We start from the raw sequence: 16,307 nt of genomic DNA on the forward strand, positions 1-16,307 counted from the left end.
CATGGAGCTGCAGTTGATTTAGAGACTTTTTTAAACAAAAATTCTTTCCCCAATGCTTTGACCTCAATGCCATCTCACCACTAGTGGAGCTACTCCTTCCAGTTTACAACATGGAGGATTGGCACTTTACACCTGCAGATTTGCATTGAAAGCTTTTGAAACCTTTGCATTTACATGGCAGGGAGAGGAGATTGGGAGGAGATTCTACATTTGTTTGAAAGTTAAAAACTTTGTTCAACAAATTGCATTTGCTTTGAAATTTTCCTATTTGCCTTTCAACCACGTAGAGGAGGGAGAAGGCATGCCATTCACCTGCCAATAGCATTTGCTGCCAATGCAATTTACCTTGGAGTTTATGCTTGGCATTGTTTCACGTGGAGAGGCTGCTGGAGAAGTCATGGAATTTGCTTTAAGCTGCCAAGGCATTTTCCAAAAAAGACAATGGCTATGCCTTCTAATTTCCCTTTTTGGATTCAGTTTGTTTGATCATTCCATAATTGAACATATTGTGTTCTATTGTCCGCACTAATCCAGCTTATTTTCATTGTTGTTTCTGTTGAATTCATACTGGAGAGGGTTTTGGCTGCAAATTGCATTTATTTGAAATTTATAAACTTTTAACATACCACGCTACCAATTTATTTGGAGGGCTCTTTAAAATCCTTTCTTTCCATTCAAATCATTCAATCCAAATGCCATTGTAGCCCTTGTTCTCTTGAAAAACATATTCAGTGCATTCGCTTTAATTGGGAAGGCATCCATCTGTTTCAACATTTCATCTGTGGGATGATAGGCATCTTGGAATATATAATCTTCTTCATTCCTCATGAAATCCTTAATAATTAAATCATATAACATATGAATTAAAATAACTAAACCTTGCATAAAAGACACATGAAGTGGCAAGTCAAGTTGGGCCCCAAAGTGGGTCCGAATAATTTTTTTTTTGATTTCATGCAACTGACCTTCAAAATGCTTCAGGAACCTTAAACATACCTCTGTAATCGATCGACACCATTTTCAGATTATTAAACTGAGTTTCACAACTTTTAGGCACCTGGGCCACATTTTAGCATTTAATCGCAAAGACGTAATTTTCAAACTGGTCAAAACACCTTTCTGGACTTCGCCATCTGACAGGAATGTACTCTGATATACAAACATGAACTCTACTAAATGGTTTCTCAAGATGAATCCCGAGTGAAAAAATATTAATGGTCAAAGATGACCAACTGGCTTTGTCGGTATTGCGGACCTGATGAAGTCAATGCACAAGCAACTCGTGATGCCTTTCTTAAAAATACCAAATGATATTCGTAGACCCTCAAATCTGACAGGCGTGTACTCTAATATACAAAAATGAAATCTACCAAATAGTTTCTCAAGGCAAATCCCAAGTGAAGAAACATTAATGGTCAAAGATGACCAGCTGGTTTTGTCGGCACTGTGGACCTGATGAAGTCAATGCGCAGGCAACTCATGATTCCTTTCTTAAAAATATCAAACGATCTCCGTAGACCCTTAAATCTGAGGCATAGGTACCTTGAAGTGCATATCAAAACTTAGAATGCTCAGTTCGATCGAAAAGCTGACTGGGTACAAATGGTGCGCTCATGAAAACAACAACTTTAACTGATATAGCAATGAAAGTACGAAACACTGAATAAGGTGGCTCAAGAAACCCTTTTGAAAACTTATCAAACAGATTGGCAGGAGGTTGAAATTTGAAACACAGCTTGTCTTTTGTATCAACAATAGCCTAGAATAAACATTCTGGCATGACACTCACTAAGGCAACCTTTACAAATGTGCAAAACAAGGTTCTGACTAGCAGTTGAAACGAGGGCTTGTGAAACCATACAAACCGCAAATGGATTGAGCTTACCAAACTAAGCAAATGGATTCATAAAGAATTGAAATTTTTCATGCTGACTCACATTTATGCATAGAATTAAATCCACTTTGAAATTATTCATGACAATAAACAAGGCAAAAGATATAAGCACTCAAAGTAGGCTACTTAATAAAATCTGCATTTACACGTAAAATGCACTTTTAGCTCACCCCTTGAAATGGGTACCTGATAAACTAATCCAAACTAAAATCTGAAAGTTGTAGAACACTTCATTAGCTAAATGAAAGGTGTAGAAAACACTTCCCAAGCCTTACCCTTTGAAAATCAACTGGCTCCATTTTACCCTCTTTCTAACTAGGCCATTCAAACTGACTCATTTTATAATCATTTGCAAATGCAGAGCAAATTTTTTAAATGGGCCTCTCAAATTCACTCAAATTTAATGATTCCCAATAGTGGCTCTGATTGGGGATGGTTGATTGCGAGATCAACACAAGAATTCAGGATCTATGGTAGAGCAGACCACCCAAAACACGGATCACTCTCTTATCTTCTTTTCTCAAAAAACAAAGGGCTCCTTATTCTACCCCAACAACATGGCACTTTATTGAAAACCACACAAATAAAGCAAAGCAACTACACAATATATATATAAATATACTTATAAAATGGCTCCCAAAAACCAAAATTGAAACCAAATCTTCCCCTTATCAAAAATTTGATTCTAATCACTTAATAATGTAAACAATCTGAAGCAAACACTGATCATTAGAGAAATGTTTCTATTATAAAACATTTCTTTCAGCATGCTTTTCCAATCAGCATTATATGCATACTCATCATGAACATAATTTTGAACCTTACTTTCATGATCAACTACCGAAACACATCCATTCTTTTCATCATCTACTAAGTGCAATAAATCAACATCCTTAATATCCCACTCTTGAAAAAAAGAACATACCTCTTTCTCAAGCATATAATCTGAAATAAGATTTAAACATTCACAAATCTTCGCATGAAAAACTTCAAGATGGGGTTCAAACACACTAGCAAGCAACCCATTAAAAAAATCTCCATCCTAACACATGTCACTGCTGCATGGAATGATATCATCATCATGGACTGGTTCATCATTTACAACATCTGGTTGATCAATTATTTCTTCATACAAAGGGATTGAAACCGAATGAAGAATCCCCTTATGAACATTATGACAATGAAGTGGTTGGTCTGTATCTATATCGACATCAAATAAAACATTAGAAAATTTGCTAAAGATACCATACGCCCTATCATCATAATCATCTTCATCAGACAAAGAAGAAATTGAAACTAGGCTGGAACTATCCTCAGTGTTCCTTGTTTCACAACCACAAAATTTCATCCTATGACCATCATTCTGAGAATCAAGATAGTCATACTTACCTTTCCACAATTGATCTTTTTTACCAATAGAACACTCATCATCCGTCAAAGAACAAAGATGAATATCACTACCATGTACTTCATCTAATGAATATCCAGCATGTTCACTTAAATTTTCTATCATAAAACCATCTGTTAGATCAGCATGTTGTTGATCAATTGTATAAGCATTCAGTTCATAGTCCTTTTCTGAAAAATCCTCTTCACCATATTGCAAAAGGTCTTCATTAATAACTCTAAGGCTCTCCAACATTTGAACTTTATTATCCACAACTTCAAGATCTTTTCTAAGTTCTGCAATCCTCTGCAGCTACATTGCACTTTGTTGATCAATGTGACATTTTAAAAATATCTTTTCAACAATGCATGCCATATTTTTATTGCAATCATGTGTACCATTAAATTTTTTTGAATTAACTTTGTGCACAACTTTCATATTAGAAATATCATCCACATGATCAGAAGAAGTGAAATCTGAAATTACTCTTACTTCATCTTCAACACAATTGACATTAGTAATATCTAAGTGAGGATCAACCATTGTTTGCACCAAATAGCTTTGATATTCATAGGGAATTAAATTATCTGGGTTGCCAACACAAGTACAGACACCAAAACTCTCAACATTATACCTCACTTCACACTTAGTTGCAGCATTACAAACACTATGACAATAGACACCAGTAGATAAAAATCCTTTAGGAATACCATATCTTAAGTTTTTCTCTATGTCCATGACTATCACAAATGCCTGATGTAATGTCTTTGGATCTTTATCTTTCAACCTGTAACTCGTCTTACTTCCAAAGGCATCCAAATAAATCATTAAAGACACTTAGTCATTTAGTTTATACCCTTGTGGGATCTTAGCCAGTGCTTTGGAAAATTTGATATTGAAGGCTGGCACTAACTCACCTTCCTCAACTCTAATTTCCATCAACTTCCTCAGTGCATCATTAAAGTTTATTCTCTCAGCAAATTTCTCAAGAAAAGATGCAACTAATTCTTCCCATGAGGGAATAGAAGCTTATTGCAAAAATGAGAACCAACTCCTGGCATCCCCTTTCAAACTTTGCACAAACAACTTCATGCAAACATCCTCATGATAGATATCATAATCATTCATTAAATCAAAAAAGTTTTGCACATGCATTCTTGCTGATTGTAACTGGTCCCTATTAAATAATGGTAAATGCTTCCTAATATCACTTGGAATCTGATTCGGGTAACCATGTATGCCATCAAAATAGAATGACACATAACCTTTAAAAGAGAAATTTCTACAACAATCCATTACTAGCTGCAATCTTTATTACTCAAAATACTTCACTCATGCTTTAACTGAAATTTTTCAAAATAGGAAATATGTAAAGTATGAATTTATTTTCCTTTTTATGGTGACCTTTTCACCTAATAAGGAACACATAATTACCTCAACAATGAGGAATACCTGGTAAAGTAATTCTACTGTTGTGATATTTGGTAAGATCTTTCTGAGATCTTCTAACATTATACAATGATCTTTATATAGAGTCGCCACCTCCTTCATGGAGGAAAATATCTTCAATAAATTCTTTGGGATCTACAATCATAAAACCCCAAGAAGTTGCTAAATTGTTGATGCAAGTTCACCAAATCTTTTAAATATTTTACAATAATGCACACTGGTGCAAAGATCTTTCAGAGTCCCCACTCACTGTTGTGAGAATTTATGAAATCACTTATAGAACATGAACATATTGGGACTTACACAAAGAGAAAAAGGAAGCATATTTTTAACACTTGGACATGGATCGACTCTTATGACAAAAAGAAGACATTCCTGACTTCACACAACATTACTAGGCAGATAACAACAGATCTGAAAATACTTTCAGATTTACAAGACTTTTATGACTCTTTCCTCAAATTGGATAGGCACAACTTTGGGATTTGATTCAACATGAGTTATTACAACATCTCCCCAACAGAGTCGCCATTTTTGTTGTTCACCAAAACTAATTAACCCAAGATCACCTGCAAATCAATCTATGAGAAAGCCAATCTCAGTCAATGAAACACTTCAAGGCTTGGACAACATAACATAGGATCCTAATGATCCTCCTACACTTCAAGTTCTGCTAGACCTAGGGGGGACACCCTTTGATGCATTGAATCGGACCCATTACATATGAGATAACATCAAGAAAAGCAGATGGATCTCAAAAAGGTTCAAAAAAAAGGAGGGTACTATAGATGGGCTAGATCTACACTTACAACTCAATAATGTTTGAATCATGAGATGGATGGACACAACCATAGAACAGAAAAACAAAAGATATTCTGATTTGATTTTAAATTTCTTGTGCAAATAACTTCTAATTGTAATAGATCAGTGCCTTCATCTACGCATAGAGTCAACACAAATGGCCACAAATGAAATCCAAGCTGTAGATTAGATTCACTGAAAGATATCCCTATATTAATGTCTGACATTAATACATTCTGAACTTCAAATCAAAAGATCATACAAATCCAAACATTAATTCAGAATTTAGAATTTCTGCTCATTGAATTTAAATCCTTTATGTAAAGGATGCCTAAGAACAAGAATTATACTCTCTCTTGGAGAAGATAAATTCAAAATCCCTTGAAGACTGAATTTATTGAAATTGAAAAAATTCCTGAAGACAATCCAATGGAAATGTATATATGCCTTACATATATATGGCCTGCAACTAAGAATTTATAGCTAAATGTATCTATTGCATGACAGAAAGAATGAGAACATCAACAATTACAACCCAAAAAATTAAAATGCACTAGACTGGAACCCCTCTTGGAAATCTCCCATAGAGAATTTCTCAAAAATTGGAACCATTAAAATTGAGATGAATTGGGAATAAGGAGAGGGAAAAATATCAGAATCCATCAGAACATGCCAAGTGTCCCTTTTCCATAAATACAAGAATATGTCCTTTTCTTCCCGTGGAAACTGCTCTCAAAATATCTAAGATATGTTGAAACTAATTCCATAACTGCATTCCTCATTCCAAAAGCTTTCTGGTGATATATAATACTTGCATATTTGGCCAAAAATTAACCTCTCAGTGAATTAATCTTGAATGTGGAACCATCATTTAAATTTTTTGAATTTCTCTATAGTTGGAACTACCACGTGTTAGCCTACAATTCGCTAACGGGGTCCACTAGGTGCCACTTGTGATGACACCTCACCTTTAGCCATAGGACTGCCTCCTTGTCGCCTCGTCACTGCCACCTCACTCGCCATGTCAGTGGGACCCGTGAGCTCACCTGCCACTTGGACCAGCCACATCACTTTTCGCCATTTCGCGAAGGGTAATGGGCGTGCATCTTTGCCTTGCAAATCCATGCGCACCGTTGATCTTCATGGAAATTTCTCACTCATTAACCTTTCACCATTTCATAATGCTTAACTGGCGAGCATCTCTGCTTCACGAAAGAGTGCGCATCGTCGGATCTCCTGCAACCTGCTCACCAGTTAAGTCACCCTTTGTCTGCAAAACTAGCCTACCTCGGGATCCATGCCTACGTGGGGTCCACCTAGTCGCCACTCGGCCTCCTTGGTCACCTCGAGAAATGTGAGCGGGTGCGTGGGGTCCGCTTGGGCACCCAACCAACACCTTGTGTCAAAAGCCCTTGAGGCTTTGACACTATGAATGAGTGTGCTTTTAGTTTTAAATACCAAAATACTCCTTTGCCTAGTGAATGTGAGATTAATACTTTCTGTCTGGGAATGCATTTTCTTTGATTTTTTAGCCTTGCTTGGAGGTTTCAATAGCTTTCAACTTGCTGTTGCATTTTCTAAAGATTTGAAAAGTCTCTCCTCCACCTTCTACACCATTTGCATCTGCTTGAAGGTTTCTATTATCTTTTCAATGCCACAGAGAGGGGTTTGGCTTTTTTACACCTGCCTAGAAGTTTCAATGGCTTTCAACCTATTGTTGCGTTGGAGGAGATAATGCAAATTGCATTTGCTAATATTTTGCTGTAGTCTCTTTTTTTAAAAAAAAACATCACCCTCAATTATTTGAATTTGCCTAGAGTTTTCAATTTTATGCCATATCTAACTGGCACGTGAAGGGAGTTTGTTGCGAAGGTTGTGGAATCTGGCATTTGTTTAAAGTTTCTAATGGCTCTTCAACCCATGTGCAAAGGAGGGAGGAGAATACTTCTATACCTGCCCATTGCTTTTTCTTGAGAGTTGCTGCCCTTTTCAACACCTCCAGCTCACGTGGGAGGCAACTTGCTGGTAGAGGGCATGGAGCTGTAGTTGATTTAGAGACTTTTTTAAAACAAAAATGCTTTCCCTAATGCTTCTACCTCAACACCATCTCACCACTAGTGGAGCTTCTCCTTCCAGTTTACAGTAGGGAGGATTGGCACTTTACACCTCCAGATTTGCATTGAAAGCTTATGAAACTTTTCCATTTCCATGGCAGGGAGAGGAGATTGGGAGGAGATTCTGCATTTGTTTGAAAATTAAAAACTTTCATCAGAAAATTCCATTTGCTTTGAAATTTTCCTATTTGCCTTTCAACCACGTAGAGGAGGGAGGAGGCTTGCCATTCACCTGCCAATAGCATTTGCTACTAATGCAATTTACCTTGGAGTTTATGCCTGGCATTGTTTCACATGGAGAGGCTACTAGAGATGTCGTGGAATTTGCTTTAAGCTACCAAGGCATTTGCCAAAAAAATACAATGGCTATGCCTTCTAATTTCCCTTTATGGATTCAGTCTGTTTGATCATTCCATAATTGAACATATTTTGTTCTATTGTCTGCACTAATCCAACTTATTTTCATTGTTGTTTCATTTGAATTCATACTGGAGAGGGTTTTGGCTGCAAATTGCATTTATTTGAAATTTATAAACTTTTAACATACCACGCTACCAATTTATTTGGAGGGCTCTTTAAAATCCTTTCTTTTCATTCAAAGCATTCTATCCAAATGCCACCGTAGCGCTTGTTCTCTTGAAAAACATATTCAGTGCATTCGCTTGAATTGGGAAGGCATCCATCTGTTTCAACATTTTCTCTGTGGGATGATAGGCATCCTAGAACATATAATCTTCTTCATTCCTCATGAACTCCTTAATACTGAAATCATATAACATATTATTTAAAATAACAAAACCTTGCATAAAAGACACATGAAGTGGCAAGTCAGGTCAGGCCCCAAAGTGGGTCCGACTAAAAAAAATTTGTCTTTCATGTGACTGACCTTCGAAATGCTTCAGGAACCTTAAACATACCTCTGGAATTGATCGGCACCTTTTTCGGATCATTAAACTGAGTTTTGCAACTTTCAAGCACCTGCGCCACATTTTTTGCATTTAATCGCAAAGACATAATTTTCAAACTGGTCAAAACACCTTTTTGGACTTTGCCATCTGACGTTCGTGTACTTTGATATACAAACATGAAATCTAACAAATTGTTTCTCAAGATGAATCCCAAGTGTGGAAATATTAATGGTCAAAGATGACCAACTGGCTTGGTCAGCACTGCGGACTTGATGAAGTCAATGCATAGGCAACTCATGATGCCTTTCTTAAAAATATCAAATGATCTCCGTAGACCCTCAAATCTGAGGCATAGGTACATTGAAGTGCATATAAAAACTTAGAATGCTTAGTTTGACCAGGAAGCTGTCTGGGTACAAATGGTGTGCTCATGAAAATAGCAACTTTAACTGATATAGCAATGAAAGTACAAAACACTGAATAAGGCGTCTCAAGAAACCCTTTTGAAAATTGATCAAACGGATTCACATGAGGTTGAAATTTGAAACATAGATTGCCTTTGTATCAACAATAGCCCAGAATAAACATTCTAGCATGACACTAACTGAGGCAACTCTTACAAATGTGCAAAACAAGGCTCTCACTAGCAGTTGAAACAGGGACTTGTCAAACCATACAAATCGCAAATGGATTGAGCTTACCAAACTGAGCAAATGGATTCATAAAGAATTGAAATTTTGCATGCTGACTCACATTTATGCATAGAATTCAATATATTTTTAAATTCTTCATGATGATCAATAGGGAAAAATATATAAGCACTCAAAGTAGGCTACTTAATAAATTTTGCATTTACACGTAAAATGTACTTTAAGCTCACCCCTTGAAATGGGTACCTGATAAAATGATCCAAATAGAAATCTAAAAGTTGTAGAAAACTTCATTAGGTAAACGAAAGGTCTAGGACACACTTCCCAAGCCTTACCCTTTAAAACTCAATTGGCTCCATTTTACCCTCTTTCTAAGTAGGCCATTCAAACTGACTCATTTTATAATCATTTGGAAATGCAGAGCAAAATTTTGAAATGGGCCTCTCAAATTCACTCAAATTTAATGAGTCCCAACACTGGCTCTGACTGAGGATGGTTGATTGCGCGATCAACACAAGAATTCAAAATCTACAAAAGAGAAGACCACCCAAAACACGGATCACTCTCTTCTCTTCTCTCAAAAAACAAAGGGCTCCTTATTCTACCCGAACAACGGGGCACTTTATTGAAAACCACACAACTGAAGCAAGGCAACTACACAATATATTCAAACATACTTATAAAATGGCTCCTAGCCACCAAAATTGAAACCAACTCTTTCCCTTATCAAAAATCTGATTCTCATCACTTAATAATGTAAACAATCTGAAGTAAACACTGATCATCAGAGAAATGTTTCTATTATGACACACTTCTTTCAGCATGGTTTTCCAATCAGCATTATATGCATACTCATCATGAACATAATTTTGAACCTTACTTTCATGGTCAACTACTAAAACATATCCATTCTTTTCATCATCTACTAAGTGCAATAAATCAACATCCTTAATATCCCACTCTTAAAAAAAAGAACATACCTCTGGCTCAAGCGTATAATCTGAAATAAGATTTAAACGTTCACTCATCTTCGCATCAAAAACTTCAAGATGGGGTTCAAACACACTAGCAAGCAACCCATTACAAAAATCTCCATCCTGACACATGTCATTGTTGCATGGAATGGTATCATCATCATGGACTGGTTCATCATTTACAACATCTGGCTGATCAATTATTTCTTCATACAAAGGGTTAGAGACAAAATGAAGAATCCCCTTGTGAACACTATGACAATGAAGTGATTGGTCCATATCTATATCGACATCAAATAAAACATTAGAAAATTTGCTAAAGATACCATCCGCCCTATCATCATAATCATCTTCATCAGACAAAGAAGAAATTGAAACTAGGCTGGAACTATCCTCAATGTTCCATGTTTCACAACCACAAAATTCCATCTTATGACCATCATTCTGAGAATCAAGATAGTCATACTTATCTTGCCACAATTGATCTTTTTTAACAATAGAACACTCATCATCAGTCAAAGAACAAAGATGAATATCACTGCCATTTACTTCATCTGATGAATATCCAACATGTTCACTTAAATTTTCAGTCATAAAACCATCTGTTAGATCAGCATGTTGGTCATCAATTGTATAAGCATTCAGCTCACAATCCTTTTCTAAAAAATCCTCTTCACCATATTGCAAAAGGTCTTCATTAATAACTCTAAGGCTCTCCAACATTTGAACTTTCTTATCCACAACTTCAAGAGCTTTTCTAAGTTCTGCAATCCTCTGCAATTGCATTGCACTTTGTTGTTCAATGTGACATTTTTCTAAAAATCTTTTCATCAATGCACGCCATATTTTCATTGCAATCATGTGTACCATTAAAATTTTCTGAATTAACTTTGTGCACAACTTTCATATTAGAAATATCATCCACATGATCAAAAGAAGTGAAATCTGAAATTACTCTTACTTCATCTTCAACACAATTGACATTAGTAACATCTAAGTGAGGATCAACCATTGTTTGCACCAAATAACTTTGATTTTCACAAGGAATTAAATTATCGTGGTTGGCAACACAAGTACGAACACCAAAACTCTGAACATTATTCCTCACTTCACACTTAGTTGCAGCATTACAAACACGATGACAATAGACACCAGTAGATAAAAATCCTTTAGGAATACCATATCTTAAGTTTTTCTCTATGTCCATTGCAGTCACAAATGTCTGATGTAATGTCTTTGGCTCTTTATCCCTCAACCTGTAACTCATCTTACTTCCAAAGACATCCAAATAAATCTCTAAAGACGCTTTGTCATTTAGTTTATACCCTTGAGGGATCTTAGACAGTGCTTTGGAAAATCTGACATTGAAGGCTGGCACTAACTCACCTTCCTCAACTCTAATCTCCATCAACTTCCTCAGTGCATCATTAAAGTTTATTCTCTCAAAAAAATGCTCAAGAAAAGATGCAACTAATTCTTCCCATGAGGGAATAGAAGCTTCCTGCAAAAACAAGAACCAAATACTGGCATCCCCTTTCAAACTTTGCACAAACAACTTCATGCAAACATCCTCATGATAGATATCATAATCATTCATTAAATCAACAAAGTTTTGCACATGCATTCTTGCTGATTGTAACTGGTCTCCATTAAATGATGGTAAATGCTTCCTAAAATATCTTGGAATCTGATTAAAGTAACCAGGTATGCCATCAAAACAAAATAGCACATAACCTTTAATAGAGAAATTTCTACAACAATCCATTACTAGGTGCAATCTCTATTACTCAAAATACTTCACCCATGCTTTAACTGAATTTTTTCAAAATAGCAAATATGTGAAGTATGAATTTCTTTTCCCTTTTATGGTGACGTTTTCACCTAATAAGGAACAAATAATTACCTCAACAATGAGGAATACCTTGTAAAATAATTCTGCTGCTGCCGCTGCTCTAATATTTGGTAAGATCTTTCTGAGATCTTCTAACATTATACACTGATTTTTATATAGAGTCACCACCTCCTTCACGGAGGAAAATATCTTCAATAAATTCTTTGGGATCTACAATCATAAAACCCCAAGTAGCTGCTAAATCTTTGATGCAAGTTCATCAAATCTTTTAAATTTTTTACAATAATGCACACTAGTGCAGAGATCTTTCAGAGTTGCCACTCCCTACTATGAGAATTTATGAAATCATTTATAGAACATGAACATATTTGGACTTACACAAAGAGAAAAGGGTAACAGATTTTTAACACTTGGATATGGATTGACTCTTGTGACAAAAAGAAGACATTCCTGGCTTCACACAACACTACCATGCAAATAACAACAGATCTGAAAATACTTTTAGATTTACAAGACTTTTATGACTCTTTCCTCAAATTGGATAGGCACAACTCTGGGATTCGATTCAACATGAGTTATTACAACACATCCCCTGCAGAGTCACCATTTTTGTTGTTCACCAAAACTGATTAACCCAAAATCATATGCAAATCAATCTATGAGAAATCCAATCTCAATCAATGAAACACTTTAGGGCTTGGACAACTTAACATAGGATCCTAATGATCCTCCTACACTTCAGGTTCTGCTAGACCTAGGGGGCGACACCCTTTGATGCATTGAGTCAGACCCATTACACACAAGACAACATCAACAAAAGTAGATGGATCTTAAAAAAGTTCAAAAACAAGGAGGGTATTGTAGATGGGCTAGATCTACACTTACAACTCAATAATGTTTGAATCATGAGATGGATGGACACAACCACAGAACATAAAAATGAAAGATATTCTGATTTGATTTTAAATTTCTTGTGCAAATAAATTCTAATTGTAACAGATCAGTCCTTCATTTGTGCATAGAGTCAACACAAATGGCCACAAATGAAATCCAAGTTGCAGATCAGATTCACTAAAAGATATCCCTGTATTAATCTCTGACATTAATACATTTTGAACTTCAAATCAAAAGATCATACAAATCCAAACATTAATTCACAATTCACAATTTCTACTCATCAAATTTAAATTGTTTATGTAAAGGATGCCTAAGATCAGTAATTACACTCTCCCCTGGAGAAGATAAATTCAAAATCCCTTGAAGGCTGAATTTATTGAAATTGAAAAAATGCCCGAAGACAATCCAATCGAAATGTATCTATGCCTTACATATATATGGTCTGCAACTAAGAATTTATAGCTAAATGTATCTATTTCATGATAGAAAGAATGAGAACATCAACAATTACAACCCAGAAAATTAAAATGCACCAGATTGGAACCCTTCTTGGAAATCTCCCATAGAGAATTTATCAAAAATTGGAACCATTACAATTGAGAAGAATTGGGAATAAGAAGGAGAGGGAAAAAATATCCGAATCCATCAGAACATGTCAAGTGTCCCTTTTCCATAACTGCAAGAATATCTCCTTTTCTTCCTATGGAAACTGCTCTCAAAATATTAGAGATTTGTTGAAACTAATTCCATAACTACATTCCTCATTCCGAGAGCTTGCTGGTGATATGTAATACTTGCATATTTGGCCAAAAATTAACCTCTCAATGAATTAATCTTGAATGTGGAACCATTATTTAAATTTTTTGAATTTCTCTATAGTTGGGACTATATATTTAATTTCAATTTTTCACCTGATTTTTGGCCTAACGCCCTGCCACGTGTCAGTCTGCGATTTGGTGACGGGGTCCGTTAGGCGCCACCTGTGATGACATCTCAACTTTTGCCACTGGACTCCTTGCTTGTCACCTCATCACTGCCACCTCACTCGCCATGTCAGCGTGACTCGCAAGCTCACCTACCACTTGTACCGGCCACGTCACCTTTCGCCATTTCGTGAAGGGTAACGGGCGTGCATTTTTGCCTCGTGAAACCATGCGAACTGTTGATCTTCATGGAACTTGCTCACTCATTAATCTTTCGCCATTTTGCGATGCTTAACTGATGAGAATCTCCACTTCACAAAACAACGCGCATCATCGGATCTCCTGCAACCTGCTCACTAGTTAAGTCACCCTTTCTCTGCAAAACTCGCTTACCTCAGGATTCGTGCCTGCATGGGGTCCACCTGGTCGCCACTTGGCCTCCTTGGTCACCTCGATAAATCTGCCCATGCGTGTGGGGTCTGCCTGGGCACTCAACCAACACCTTGTGTCAAAAGCCCTTGAGGCTTTGACAATATGAATGAGTGTGCTTTTAGTTTTAAATACCAAAATACTCCTTTGCCCATCGAATGCGGGATAAATACTTTTTGCCTAGGAATGCATTTTCTTGGATTTTTGAGACCTGCCTGGAAGTTTCAATGGCTTTCAACCTGGTGTTGCATTTTTTGAAGATTTGAAAAGTCTCTCCTCCACCTTCTACGCCATCTGCATCTGCTTGAAGGTTTGTATTTTCTTTTCAATGCCATAGAGAGGAGTTTGGCTTTTTACACCTGCCTGGAAGTTTTAATGGCTTTCAACCTACTGTTGCATTGGAGGAGATGATGGAAATTGTATTTGCTAATATCATTTTCTATAGTCTCTTTTTTAGAAAAAAAAACATCGCCCTCCATTATTTGAATTTGCCTGGAGTTTTCAATTTTATGCCATATCTAACTGGCACGTGAAGGGAGTTTTCTGGGAAGTTTGTGGAATCTGGCATTTGTTTAAAGTTTCTAATGGCTCTTCAACCCACGTGCAAAGGAGGAAGGAGAATACTTCTATACCTGCCCATTGCCTTTGCTTGAGAGTTGTTGCCCTTTTCAACACCTCCAGCTCACGTGAGAGGCAGTTTGCTAGCAGAGAGCATGGAGCTGCAGTTGATTTAGAGACTTTTTTTAAACAAAAATGCTTTTTCCAATGCTTCTATCTCAACACCATCTCACCACTAGTGGAGCTACTCCTTCCAATTTACAACAGGGAGGATTGACACTTTACACCTGCAGATTTACATTGAAAGCTTCTAAAACTTTTCCATTTCCACGCCAGGGAGAGGAGATTGGGAGGAGATTATGCATTTGTTTGAAAGTTAAAAACTTTCTTCAGCAAATTGTATTTTCTTTGAAATTTTCCTATTTGCCTTTCAAGCACGCAGAGAAGGGAGGAGGCTTGTCATTCACCTACCAATAGAATTTGCTGCTAATGCAATTTACCTTGGAGTTTATGCCTGGAATTGTTTCACGTGGAGAGGTTGCTGGAGAAGTCATGGAATTTGCTTTAAGCTACCAAGGCATTTGTCAAAAAATACAATGGCTATGCCTTCTAATTTCTCTTTGTGGATTTAGTTTGTTTGATCATTCCATAATTGAACATATTGTGTTCTATTGTTTGCACTAATCCAACCTATTTTCATTGTTGTTCCTGTTGAATTCATACTGAAGAGGGTTTTAGCTGCAAATTGCATTTATTTGAAATTTATAAACTTTTAACATACCATGCTGCCAATTTATTTGGAGGGCTCTTTAAAATCCTTTCTTTCCATTCAAAGCATTCAATCCAAATGCCACTGTAGCCCTTGTTCTCTTGAAAAACATATTCAGTGCATTCACTTGATTTGGGAAGGCATCCATCTATTTCAACATTTCCTTTGTGGGATAATAGGCATCCTAGAACATATAATCTTCTTCATTCCTCATGAAATCCTTAATACTTAAATCATATAACATATGATTTAAAATAACGAAACCTTGCATAAAAGACACATGAAGTGGCAAGTCAGGTCGGGCCCCAAAGTGGGTTCGACTAAATTTTTTTTTGCTTTCATCCGACTGACCTTCAAAATGCTTTAGGAACCTTAAACATACCTCTGGAATCAATCGACACTATTTTCAGATCATTAAATTGAGTTTCACAACTTTCGGGCGTCTGCGCCACATTTTCGCATTTAATCGCAAAGACGTAATTTTCAAACTGGTCAAAACACCTTTCTGGACTTCGCCATCTAACATGCATGTACTTTGATATACAAACATGAACTCTACCAAACGGTTTCTCAAGATGAATCCTGAGTGAAAAAATATTAATGGTCAAAGATGACCAACTGGCTTTGTCGGCACTACGGACCTGATGAAGTCAATGCGCAAGCAACTCGTGATGCCTTTCTTAAAAATACCAAATGATATTC

Source organism: Cryptomeria japonica, chromosome 10 (genome assembly GCF_030272615.1).
Source record: "Cryptomeria japonica chromosome 10, Sugi_1.0, whole genome shotgun sequence".
Classification (NCBI taxonomy): domain Eukaryota; kingdom Viridiplantae; phylum Streptophyta; class Pinopsida; order Cupressales; family Cupressaceae; genus Cryptomeria; species Cryptomeria japonica.